The sequence below is a fragment of the Artemia franciscana genome, chromosome 9, assembly GCF_032884065.1.
Source record: "Artemia franciscana chromosome 9, ASM3288406v1, whole genome shotgun sequence".
In the NCBI taxonomy this organism is placed as follows: Eukaryota; Metazoa; Arthropoda; class Branchiopoda; order Anostraca; family Artemiidae; genus Artemia; species Artemia franciscana.
In genome coordinates, this window is record NC_088871.1 from 9,222,075 (window position 1) to 9,236,201 (window position 14,127).

The following is a 14,127-nucleotide window of genomic DNA, read 5'->3' on the forward strand; positions in this document are numbered from 1 at the left end:
TTTTTTTTTTTTTTTTTTTTTTTTTTTTTTTTTTTTTGACGAAGTGTCTTGGCACGAGTTCATTGAAAACTTTTCAATTCTTTTGTTTGTTTTGACTTTTGTACCAGACTTTAGAAAGAAAAAGCACCAAATTACCGTCGTTTGTCAATTTAATTTTGTTTTACATTAAAAAACCTGTTTTTCAGTATTAAATTTTTTTGTAATTTTACGCTTAAGCGATCTTCAAACATTTTACCGAGGATAAGAAACGAAATGCTGTTACATTTCGTCACTGTCAGTTCCCCAATAGAGTTGTTTTACTTCAGTTTATCTGCTAATGACGGTCATTGTATATTTCATCGAAATATCCAGTATTTTTTTTATTGTTTTTTCATAGTCAAATAAAAGAATTTATCCCTATTTGGACCGTTCTTTATCAAAATGGAAAAAAAAACAGTTTGGTCTTCGAAAATACTTAAGCATTACAGATTCAGAGAGGAACTATTTGTAAAAAATATCGTGACTCTATACTTCCCATTCTTTTTACTGGCTTAAAATATCGCACAGAAGAACCAATAAAATTAAAAAAAGGCGGGATTATTGTGCTTCCATTTCTCATACGTACTTAAAAAGTAATGCAGCTTGCTTGCGACAATAATTTGTCGGACTTTGGGAGTAAGCCAAGAATATACTTTTCACCCCTGGACTATACGAAAGAATTCAATGTTCATTGGTTTATTTTTTTCAGCGAAAATTTGAACAAAAACGAAACATACTCCATGATATCTCCCGCAAATCTCACTGGCTGGGAGTCCAGAGATAGAGACAAAAAAAAATGAAAAACTTGTTTTCTCTGGTTGCATATGCACTTATTATTTCTTACCACTACTTAAAGTAATTCATATCTTTATTTATACTTTGTTTTAATTAATTTCACGACTTGATTCAAGCATTTAATTTTAAAACTTTGGAACAAAGAGCATGGGTAAATTGCAAGAGTGGGAACTTAATCTATTGTTGAAAAAAATCACCAGTCTAAAGTTAGGCCTCTTTTGGCAATTTTTTTTCATACTTCGTATTTTTTTTTATCAGAAATTGAGATCATACATTTGTTATTATACTTCTTTTGCAAATTACACAGATCTTGCCTTATTAATCCAGTGAAATATGCCGAGAAAGGAAAAACATTCAATGTTGTTGGTGCTTTCTATCGACACTTTCACCAGTTCCCAATACTCTATACGCATTAGAAAGGAAAAACGTTCAACGTTGTTGGTGCTTACTCTCGACACTTTCACCAGTTCCCATTCTTGTAAGTTACAATACTCTATACTTTAAATATCAAAACTGAATATAAACAGAAAATTATTTTAAAAGAGAATTTCAGGTTAGGTAGGGTGCTTAATATATTAGTGTCATACAAACCAAATTACAGTTGTATAAACCAAAAAAAAAAAACATTAGGGACTTTAAGAGGTACTTATGTATTATAGCTCCCCACTCGGGTCCTTCATCTGAGAAAAAACAGTTTCTAAGCTGTAATCGGAGATAATTACAGTGCTTCCAGTTTTCGATTTCAATTTTCCCAATTTTTATATCAGTTTTCCGTAAAATTCCCTGTCTTTAGGTCTGATTTCGCTCCCTAGAAAACGGGATATTTTGCCTTAAATTTCCATACAATTTAACGAAAAAAAGCACAGCGCAGCATCAAATTGTTATTTTTACTTCAGATAATTATATATATAAACATCTTTTACACTACCAAGAACACATAAAACAGTTTAATTAAGTATCTTTTTTCTTTGAGTATTTTTCTTTGACTTGTTTGACACTCTTTATCTCTACCCAATTTTTCAACATTGGTAACTGAAGCTGCTTTGCAACAGACTTTTGGTTGGCGTTCTTAAAATCCCTACTCTACGATTTCCCTGAAAATCCTTACTTTACCCCAGATTTCCCTTTATCCCTAGATTCACAATAAGCATCCTTAAAAGAAGTGGTTTCTCCCTAAAATAGGGTAATCTTCCTAAAATAGAAGCCCTGGATAATTAGCTTGGTCTCAGTAAGGGTATATTTTAATTAAATATTTAATATACTGAGTTGTTATTTAGGTTAGTTATTTAATACAATGCGTTCTGGGTGGCCTGATTGCCATTATTCTCTGCTGTTGTTTCCATGATTTTGTTACTAAAGTCTTATATTTGCGCCATATTTTGGTACATTTTGTTAGGATTAACCTGGCTTCACATCTTGAGTGGGGTGGCTATAATACATAAGTAGGCCTAACCTTCGAAGCACTCATGTATACGACAATTAAAACAATGCTCAGTTTTTAGTCTTAAATTTTTTAATGCATTTTGCCATTCTTTCAAAGCATTTTGACTGTTTACCATTTTAAGATATTGATCCTTGAAGGAATTTGTTTCTTGGATGGTGCTCGAAGAATTTTCTTTACCTTTCTATGCACGGCAATTTTAAGACGTCCTATTATACGAATACGAAAGTCATGATATTCTTTTTTTTTTTTTTTTTTTTTTTTTTTTTTTTTTTTTTTTATTCAACACAGGAGAAAGTCATAGGCTTGTCGCAGTACAAATACAAGAAATACCAACTCAACTAAGGCTACACCAGACTGTAAACTCTAATGCCCATATAAATAGTAATCCTAAATGTAGGACCCAGTATAAGATGTGAGTCTCGTTAATAACCATTTATTAGATGTAAGTGTAGGAATAAGAGATAATGTGACACAACATACGTAAGCTGCCTCTGGAACAAGGCCCCACCTACACCAGACTGTAAGCTTCTATATAATCTTAAATAATATATTGAATTTTAATATTTAACGAACACATTTAAACCTAAATAGAGATTTTATGACATAGTTGTATAGTAAATCTAGATTCTAGAACCAATTATTTTGGGAGTTCCTGTCTGATTTTACCTTTATATGAACGTTGACGCAGCGGTGTCCATGAGGTGGGAGGGGTACGTGTCCCAATACACCCTTCCTTTATTTTGAAAAATATATTTTTGGGGTATTTTCATTGAAAAAAGTGGCAAATTTGCTCTCCTCCCATCCTAGGTTTGAAAAATACATCTTAACCCCTTTAATTTTCGTAAATTATTGTCACTTCATTCACTTAAGTGCGCATAGGCTTGAGGGATGGAGGTAAGGGGGTGGAAAAAGCTTCTTTTCCCAAAGTTAAGACCTGTGTTTATGCATTATTTATAGGTTCAGAAACAGTGAAGGAGTACAGACGGGAGCCAGGGCAATATCTTGAGAATCATCTTGATAAATACAAAGTAGTAGCATTAGATTCCTTAGTTTATGCTATATTTTTCCTTGTCGTTCTTCATGTGTCATGTCGTTTAGCGGGTAGGTTCAGTCTAGACTCGGTGAAATTCATTTTCACCCTAATAAGTACAATCTAATATGGATAAAATATGACTTGAAATGATTTAATAAAGTGAATATACCACTCGATGCTTTTTTAAGTTCTTTACGAATATAATAATCACTTCTATAGCAAATTCAATTTAAGTACTTTTCGACCTAGCCTAACCTAACTATAAATAATTTTGGCACTGAGAAAATGTAGTATTATTTTGTCGAAAACGAGCGATAACTCATACTATAATTGAAAATTTTATATTTTTAAGAGCTCAAAAAGTGCTTAAATTTGAATTTGCGAAAAGGCATCGAGTGGTATGTTCACTTTATTGGTAAGTCAATTATTTGAATTGTGATACGTTTACCGATTTGAAAATATGTACTAGAGGGAAACTTGATAACCTGATTAATAGAAACATTCTTCAAACTATAAAGCAAAAGTTTCATAGATTTAGTTTTTTTTTTTTTTTCATGAGCTCCTTGTGCTATATATATACGACCGTCAGGGGAGGGGTGAGTTTCCAGAGATGTAAACATGATATTTGGAAAGAACATAAAATAGGTAATCTAATGGCACTACTTTATTTAGGCCTAGTTGTCTTCTTTTATGGAGCCGCCAAACTAAAATGCTAGGTGGCTTCCTAAAATACATTAATTTATAAAAAAAATATTGTAAAACCTAAAGCAGGGGCGCCTCTTAGGGAGGAGGAGTGGTACCTATTAAGGGAGGGGTGTCTCTTAAGAGAGAAGGGAGTGGAGGAAAGCCTCCATAGTTTTTTGTTAGATCCATTCATGGATATTCATTGGAAAATTAAGATGTTTATTAAAAACTCTAAATAAAAGGGCAATAGTTTCGAAACAGTTAACCATACTGCCATAGCTGTTTCATTACTAAAAGTGAAATATTTACCAGATAATGTTTAGAACAATAGTTTACGTAAATATCCGTCAAAACATCATTCACTAACAGATACACTGAGATGAAAGTGCTTTAGCAATAAGGTTTCCACTTCCGCGCTGTGGCGATGTCACGCTCTAACGACTTCAAAGGTCTGATGGTCATCATCAGCTGTTGTTCTGCAAAAAAAAAGGAATTTACAAAAAAAAAACAAAAAAAAAACAGAAATAATCAATTGTTTCCCGTGACTGATTGAAGAAAAACTTATAGCAGTTAAGAACGAAATGAGACACGAGAAACAACACTCAATAGCAAATACTGAAGTCTAAAATTTAGTCCACGTATACCTTACTCCAAAGAGCAAGGGAACGTGGGAAGACTGTGAATTCCCCCAAGTGGACATAGAAAACCTCTGATAAAAAATCCATACACTGAATATATACTTTTTTAGGTATTATAAGACCCTCCCCAAAAAAACATCAATACGTTTTTTGTTCACGGGAAACAGCTCTCAATAGCAAATACTGAAGTCGAAAATTCAGTCCACGTATACCTTACTCCAAAACACGAGGGAAAGTGGGAAGACTGTGAATTCCCTCAAGTGGACATAGAAGAATAAAATGCGCAACCCGAGTATACACTTTTTTAGGTATTATAAGACCCTTCCCCCAAAAAACATCAATAGGTTTCCAATGTTGTTAAAAAAAACTGATGACAATATAACAAAAGGTGTGATTAAGCAATAAAATTATAAAAGATAATTGGTGCACAAAGGAGCCTTAGGGGGGATGGATTCCAGAACTAAAGGCGCATCCAGGATTTTTATTCGTGTTCGGGTATATTTTCGCGGGGAAAGGGGATGTTGAAAGAAATTTTAGAAGCAGAGCAAAGATTTGTTTATAGACACTTTGTTATGTTTTTACGAGTTGGACAAGAATTTCAGGAGGAGGGCTTCCATCCTGGTAACCACCTGGAAACGGGAGAGCAGGCATTTTGTTACGTTTTCACGAGACGGACAAACATTTTGAGAGGAGGGCTTCTAGCCTGGTAACCCCCTGGAAATGGTCTTGATCAGAAGGAGAGGGGCATTTGCACTGCCAGGAAGGGCTAGGGGGTGATGACCGGCTATATCGTCTATATCGAGAGCAATATCAATGAGTGTTTGTCCCAAAAAACGATTTAGATAGGTCACAAGTTTGAGAAATTCTTTTAGGACCTTAATTATGGAAAAATATTTTCCATATGAATGAAATCAAAAATTCTTGAATAGTTATAATAAATTTTTTTAGTGGTCCACGTTAAATATTTTAAATAGCATATTACTATTTTCTTTGATCTTTGAGTGTATAGAATAATTCGTAGGTACACAAAAAGGTTTACTAAATAGTAAACTGATATTAAAGTTATTATTTTAAACAGAATTTAAAAAAAATAACTGTTGTTCTGTTCACCATGGCAAGTGCAGTCCCTTGTTACTTACATATATAAGTGCTTAAGGTGGATTTTTTTGTATAGATATATAGATAGATAGATAGATAAGTGTATTTCAAAAGCCTAAGGGCCATATATGTATTTATTATGTGTGTTTTTTGGATCCTTGCTCCAAACGGGTTGGACACTATTGAAGAACCTAAAACTTCTTAAATTTGGACTCTAGCTTAGTTTTCACTAAAAGGCCAAGTTTTAAAATTTTATAGATAATGGAAAACATCACTTGTCAGTTTATTCAAGCAAATTTTATAGAAAGAATGATATCTTACATAAACCATCAATGGTTTCGGGATTGAAGGCTATTTACTAAACAACGAATCCCTGACAATGGTAAAAGAAAATTTAAAAATTGTCTTTAAAATAAATTGGCAAATGAGCCCTAATCACCATTCGAAGTTGATTTATGACTGTCATTTTATTCACTATTTAAGTAAGATGTAATCTATATATATAAAAATAAGTTGTCTGTCTGTGGATCTGTGGATCAGGTGACGTCATGTTTCTGTGTCGGCTGACGTCATGAAATTAGTTGTCAGGTGACGTCATGTTTCTGTGTCGGCTGACGTCATGAAATTAGTTGTCGTCATTTTTGCTTTGACGGTGACGTCATTCAAGTTATATAAGACATATGTTCACGTAGAAATCTATTAATGTTTAAGTTTACAATGACTGATGAAGATGCTCAAAGAGTCTATGCCAAAAAACTTGCTGCTGATAGTTCCTCGGCACGCTTTCTTTTCTGACTTTCTCTATCAGCAGCAAGTTTTTTGGCATAGACTCATTGAGCATCTTCATCAGTCATTGTAAACTTGAACATTAATAGATTTCTACGTGAACATATGTCTTATATAACGTGAATGACGTCACCGTCAAAGCAAAAATGACGGCAACTAATTTCATGACTTAATTTCAGAACTTAATTTCTGTGTTGACTGACGTCATGAAATTAGTTGTCGTCATTTTTGTTATGACGATGCTTAGTATATTGTAAAACACATTAATTTGGTTAATAATATACCATTTAAAACACCAAAATGAACATGCTGGAGTAGTCACTCGGTGAGAGAGGGTGTCAGAACGGAGAATGAAGGTCCCAGGTTCAAATCCTGGTTAGGCTAAAAAAGGTAAAAATCTAAAAACTAAAAAAAAAACTGAAAAAACTAAAAAAGGCAAAAACTACAAAAAGAACTAAAAACTAATAAAAAAAAATTAAGAATAAAAATAAAAAAAAATAAAAAAGATAAAAACTAAAAAAAAAAGTAAAAAGAAAAAACGAACAAAAACTAAAAAAGCTAAAAAAAAAGGTAAAAACCAATAAAAAACTGAAAAGAAAAAAAGGAATAAAACTAAAAAAATTTTCATCTAAAAAACTAAAAAAACTAAAAAAGGTAAAAACTAAAAGAACTAAAAAGAAAAAAAAACTAAAAAAAGGAAAAAAACTGAAAAATAAAGGAGAAAAAGAAAACTAAAAAAATATAAATAAAAATAAAAAAACTAAAAAGATAAAAACTTCAAAAAAAAACTAAAAAGAAAAAAGAAAAAACTAAAAAACCTAAAAAAAGGTCAAAACCAATAAAAAAAAACTAAAAGGAAAAAAAAGGGAAAAAATTAAAAATTTATTTCATCATATACCAATTCAAAAACGAATGTATACCGGGATGACGACCGGGACACAGGGAATATAAATGACACAGCTACAACGGGGACGCCGGGGGGCACAGGGGGATATAAATGACGACCGGGACACCGGGACACAAGGAATATAAATGACGCCCGGGACACTCAAGAGAAATCAGAGACTGGGACACCGGGACACAAATGACGACCGGGACACAGGGAATATAAATGACGACCGGGACACAGGGACATAACTACAAAGGGGACGCCGGGGTGCACAGGGGGATATATAAATGACGATGGCGACTCAGGGAATGGTCGATTAGCAATCACCATCAACAAAGCTCAAGGGCAATCATTAGAATCATGAGGTATAGATCTGAATACGGATTGTTTTCCCATTGACCATTATATGTTGCATGTTCAAGAGTCGGTAAACCTGACAATCTATTTATATGCACAGACAATGGGACAGCAAAGAATGTTGTATATTCGCAAGTTTTACGTAGTTAAAAACATATATATATATATATATATATATATATATATATATATATATATATATATATATATATATATCTATATTCACAGGTGGGACATAGGGACACAACTACAATGGCGCGTAACTAATATGGCGCGTAACGACTTACGCGCGCGGGGGGGCTTTGGGGGGCGCGAAGCGCCCCCACCAACTAGGTGTTGGGGTGGCGCGAAGCGCCACCCCAACAGCTAGTAAAATATAATAACACACGATCTTTTGCAAAAGTTGCTTCCCTGGGGTATGACATCATCCTTGAGTGACTCCACTGCCTGATTCCCAGCAGTTGGTTCTTTAATAGACTCTAACTAAGAGAAACCTGAATGTTTTTGTTGCGTCTTCTATTATAAGACGGTAGCTCAAACAATTTTGTCATACGGTGAGACGTTCTAGTGAAATCCTACTCATGTTATGAACCACATGACCCTTTTGTTCAGGACGGGTTGCTCAGGCTAAGGAACAGTTTTTGTCCTAAATGAGTCTTTGACTACATTGATTTAATGGTGCAGTTTCCCAATCCGAGAGCATTTTCAAAAGTACAGCAATGCTTTTTTTCAAAATGCGTCTTGAATTTTCGGTTACTCTGGGCTAGAGTCTGTTCTTTACTAGGCTGTGGCGGATGCCGCACCCATATCCGATTTGTAAATAATGCGGGGAAATTACATAAATTACAATACATGCCCCAGGGGGGTTTTAAGGTCATGTCACCATTGGAGTATAGTTTTGTACCTTTCGACTATTTAGAACAAAATTGCTCATCCATTTTGTCGCAGAAAAAGGCAGTACTCAAAATTTATTCCACGATGAGTCTCCTCCGCCCTGCTTTACAGAGTGGTACACGACCACGGCAGAGCCCGGTTAAATGTGAAACAGTGTACCAAGAAGTGGCACAGCGTAATTTGACGTACCCTGACATGATATGGCGAAACATGCTGGAACATTGTACAATAGTGGCATTTGGATATTTATACTGTGCTACAGAGAGTGGGAATGCCCTCAAAGTCGAAAAAGAACTGTAACTATATAATCCAGATTTAAGACAGGCACTATGGGAAGAATAGTGACCACAAGGCCGCTTCTCTAGTCCAGAAAAACAAAAGAGAAAAAAAATTCAAAGCCTCTTCGAACTGTTTAAACAAAGAGCTATTAATTTTTCTAAGAGATTATGCTTTAGAAATGAGATAATGAATGAAACAGAACTCAATGATAAACAATGCGGGTGCTTGATGATGGGCTAGATATGGAAAATAAATTATGGCTTAATTATAATTGATGTCAGGTGCTGAGCTACAAACAGGCGGTTGATAAATTTCATTTTATGATGATTAGCATGTCTGGAGTAAACAATAGAATATAGGGGCTAAAAAGCACATCTTTGAGGGCAAGAAAAAAACTGCCGCTGTTAATTAACAACATGTAGGTAGATAGGTAGGTAATTTTATTCAAAAACAATACTATAAACTTTCATTCATCAGCAAAAAAAAAAAAAAAAAAAAAAAACAGGCCACAATGCCCTGTAAGTATAGCTGACATCAAATACGACCCATTTCTTTAAAACGTTTAACTTATCATAAAAAATAAATAAATAAGATAAATAAACTACAAAAAAAGAAAACAAAACACAAAAAAATAAAACAAAACAAAACACTAATGAACATTTTAACAAAATAAGGGGGGAGGAGATACCCTTCTCTCAGTCTAAAATACTCAAACATTACCAATTGTTAAGAAGTTGGGCCTTGAGGCGACGTTTCAGCCGAGGAAAACTTTCTGATTCCTTAGCTTGCTGTGGGAATGGATTCCAGACAGACGGTCCCATGTCTGTCTGGAATCATTTTATATAGAAATAGATATTGATGATGGAAGGAGGTATCACCATATTTGGGTTGGACTAGCCAGTTTAATTCATAGCTACATATATAAAATGATTGAGGGAGGGATACAAATACTTCAAAGACCTTCCCCTAAAAATTGAAGTTTTTGCGTTAAAAAACACACAATTTGCGATATACCAGGAAAGAAATTTTTTCTGATGCCTTCAAAATTTTGTCTGGCACCTAAGGGCCAGATCCGGGCAGGTACGCAGAAATTTTATTCGGGGCAATAGTAAAAATATTCCGTAATTCGAGTAAGAAGTGCCGAGAAATTCAGAAAAATCTAATGCATCGTGAGGGCCGAGGCTCTGAGGCTCCCTTTGTATGTCCTTTGCCTGGTCTTCTGAAGGCTTATTATTTTTTTATATCATCTTAAATGCACGATTTTCACTCTTTGTTATCTAATTGATATAAAATACAAAATTTTAGCATCATTTTGCCCCGTACAAATTTATACAAGTCTAATCAAGTTGCATAACCAAACTGACCCAAACCTGAAATTCGGTTTTATTTTACTGAATCATTAAAAGGAATATTTAAATTGCTTTCCCAATAAAGGTATTCTTAAGTGATTATTCAGTTACAAAACGAAATATATAAACATCTTCTAGACTTGTGCTTATCTTATTGCTACAAGTTATGTTTACGCAGTCTTAAAAGTGGTCTAAAATAAAGAATTATTTTCATTTTAAAAAACTATCACTTTGTAAGGTCAAAGATATATTTTTTTGTTGTACCTTTGCCTAATTCTTAGAGGCACTTTTTCAGATATATCACTTGTGGCACAAAATGCAATTAAATTCAAGTTCAAATCCCTTGAATTCAAATTCAGTTCCCAGGAGTTATCTTCTAATTTTGAAGAGACCATTCTATTGAAACTTCTTTGCGTCATTCTTTTCTCTGTTAAGGTTTTTCTTTTTCATAGCCTACACACTGTTTATCAACAGTGTGTAGAACAATCGAGAAAAAAAAACCTGTTTAATAACAGTTGTGAATCAAAAATAATTTTCGCAAGAACACAAATTTTTCTTAATGTAGAAAATAAACGGTAACATTTTCATAATCACTCAAATAATATATTTATAATATTAATTTTTTATGGTAGTAGCCTAATATTTTATAACATTTTATGATTTTTATATTATATTTATATCATAATAATATATATTTATTTAATAGAATTTTATATCTTATAATGAAATTAGGTTTTATAATAATAATATTTCGTTTTTTCTTTTATACTCGTATTTACTCTTGCAATTTTAACACATTTTTTCAGTGATTATTCAAATCCTGGAAATTTCAAGTTGACATAATCAAAAATCTTCATTGCCCTATATATATATATATATATATATATATATATATATATATATATATATATATATATATATATATATATATATATATATATATATATATATATATATATTACTAATAAAAATGTTGACTTTAAAGCCTCGCTCTTTACTTTAAAGTTACCAAAATTGGAGGGCAACTAGGCCTCCTGCCCCACCCCTTTTTTCATCAAAATTGTTCGATCAAAACTATGAAAAAGTCATTTAGCAAAAAAAAAAAAAAAAAGGAATTTTGTTTTAATTTTTCATATGTTCATGTGTGGTAAGCCAAAGTCAAAACATGCATGAATTCAAAAAACGTTCAGAAATTAAAAAAAAAAATTTAACGGCAAGTAAGGAGCGACATTAAAACTTAAAACGGACAGAAATTATTCCGTATATGAAAGGGTTTGTCCCCTTCTCTACACCTCGCTCTTAACGCTAAGGTTTTTTTTATTGTTTTAAACAGTACAGTTGCGAGAAAGATTCAAACTTTAGTGTAAGGAGCAAGGCGTTGAAGAGGGGACAACCCTTTTCATATACGGAATAATTTCTGTTCGTTCTAAGTTTTAATGTCGCTCCTTACTTGCAGTTAAAACAAACTTGTTTTTTTTTATTTAATAAATATAACAAGCTTGATGGCAGTGTGACTCTTTTCTCTTCTAAAATTGTAAAAACCGGAAAAAAAAATTCTCCCATGGTATAATGCCTCAAAGTTTCCGATTTAATTTGACCAAAAAGTTTGGCCAACTGTTTCAATTGTAGGCCGTTCTCATCCGCTATGTTGACTAGCAAAACCGTTCCTGGTCGCTAGAACATGATTTTTAATCGACAATATCTCACAAGAACAAATCTAAATCTTCTTATACTTAGTCGAGCAATACTAAAAGTGTTGTTACATGTATCGAGACTAAAATCGAAACAAGCTTTGTTTTTCTTCTTCTTATGAATTCTCACTTTCTACCTTTGCTATGATTTCTTGGAATTCTGCTTCTAAATCTATGAAATACAACGGACTGTCTAAAAAACTGTCTATGCATCAAAGTTTCCTAATGTTATGGAAATGGATTAAGCCCTTTTTACACGAGTAAATAGTATTTTTCATACCAAAAGAATTCAGGAAGGAGGCATATCTTCAACATTATTCCCTCTCTTGAGGTGGTACACATTTTCGAGCAGTGCTTGACGCGTTGCTTGACGCGTATCGAGATGTATCGAGCAGTATCGAGATACTTGACGCGTATCGAGATGTATCGTATCGAGCAGTGCTTGACGCGTATCGAGATTAAAATCATAATTTGCTTTTTTTACTTCTACCTTTGTTTTTACCTTTGCTATGATTTCTTGGAAATTAATGTTTAATCCTCTTCCTGATTGTTTAATCACGTCCTGGCCGAGTGGATTGGTCCGCTGGATTCGGTATCCTTTGTCTGAGGGCGGGTGTTCGAATCCTGGTGTACCCAATTATTTAGTTTGTGACGGGGGTCAGTGGCGTGACTCTGTAAGCTCAGCTAAAGTCGATTCAGCTCTAAATGGGTACCTGGAGAAATCTGAGGAAGGTAAGCAGGAAGGGTGTGCAAAAGCACAGGATGGTCCCCCCAACCTCCCATTGCACTTCCGGGCTGAATGGCCAAGAAACGGAGATCAGCACCGCCAGTAGGGACTGTCAAGTCTAATGCCGTATTCTTTACCTTTTTTTTTAATCCTCTTCTAAATTTATAAAGTACTTCAGATTGTCTAAGAAACTGTCATTAAATTTACTTAAATACAATAAATATGCATCATCCTAGGGCTATAGGAAAGCCCTTTTTTCACTCATTTAACCAAAATTGTGTATTTCAACATGAGTAACTGGGGGGGGGGGTCAGTTTATCTTCTACATTCCCTCCTCTAATGCTGTGCTGTTGTATAAGTATTTGTGGCACTTGAGCTATAGTTATAGTGTTATTATCTAATTATAACTAAAATGTTATTACGTTTATCGACTTTAAAATAAAAATTAGTTTCGTTTTTTTTATCGTGACTACTCACTTTATTTTACTTTTACTGTGATTTCACTTCAGTGGAACACAAAAGCACGCTATCAAGTAGAGGAAAGTCAACACCCATCCGCAATTTTATCTGGAGGCGTATAAAGTTTGTTCCGGATGCAGTGGTTGTTTCCGATGAGGTGTGCTTCCAAAACTTTCCGCAAAAAAGGAAGCCACGTGGAAATAAAACGCCCAAATTTTTGACGGTTTAATTTGCACTTTTTTAAGCAGGAATCACGGCGCTATCATATTCTTCTAACTGTTGTTGATAATTGACCATATTCCTTCTCAGTTCTGTAATGCCAATTAGTTCCTGATGACTCCCCCACTCCCCCCACATTCTAGGTAGTTTTAAATGTTTATTTATGTGAAACATAAATGGTTTTACGAGTAAAACATTCAAGAGCGGCCATTCCTTTATATATATATATATATATATATATATATATATATATATATATATATATATATATATATATATATATATATATATATATATATTGTCAAACAGTTCGTAGTAGCTAACTGTAGTAAGGAGCGATCCAGCTCAATAGTAACCGAAACTCTAAAGAATGGAATTTTGATACCAATAGTTACCTTAAAAGAATTGCATTTTTACGCTGATTCTAAACATATTAAAAAAAACAAGTTTTTTTAACGGAAGGTAGGGAGTGACATTAAAACTTAAAACGAACAGAAATTACTTCGTATATGAAAGGGGCTGCTTCCTCATCAACGCCCCGCTCTTTACGCTAAAGTTTGACTCTTCCTCTTAACTCTACTTTTTTAAAACAGTAGAAAACTTTAGAGTAAAGGGCAGGGCGTCCTGTGGTAGCGCAGTGGATTTGACCTTAGCTTGGTAATACGGGACCCAGAGATCGAATCACGCTGCAGGGCCGACGCAGGGACCTTAGTAGTAAAAAGCGTCGTTAATTCTTAAATAAAAATAAAGAGCAGGGCGTTGATGAG

The 14,127-nt window shown here is 33.7% G+C and overlaps 1 protein-coding gene across 2 annotated transcripts in view; it reads right to left on the reverse strand.

Annotated features, from left to right (window-relative positions):
• Positions 1 to 4,429, reverse strand: part of LOC136030963 (protein couch potato-like) — a 191,778-nt gene extending 187,349 nt beyond the window's left edge. Inside the window, exon 1 of one of the 2 annotated variants that reach the window (XR_010618401.1) lies at positions 4,284 to 4,429. The gene's annotated coding sequence lies outside the window, so the exon portion shown is untranslated. The remainder of the gene's footprint in view (positions 1 to 4,283) is intronic. The other variant, XM_065710108.1, reaches the window with a different exon arrangement.
• Positions 4,430 to 14,127: the final 9,698 nt, after the last annotated feature.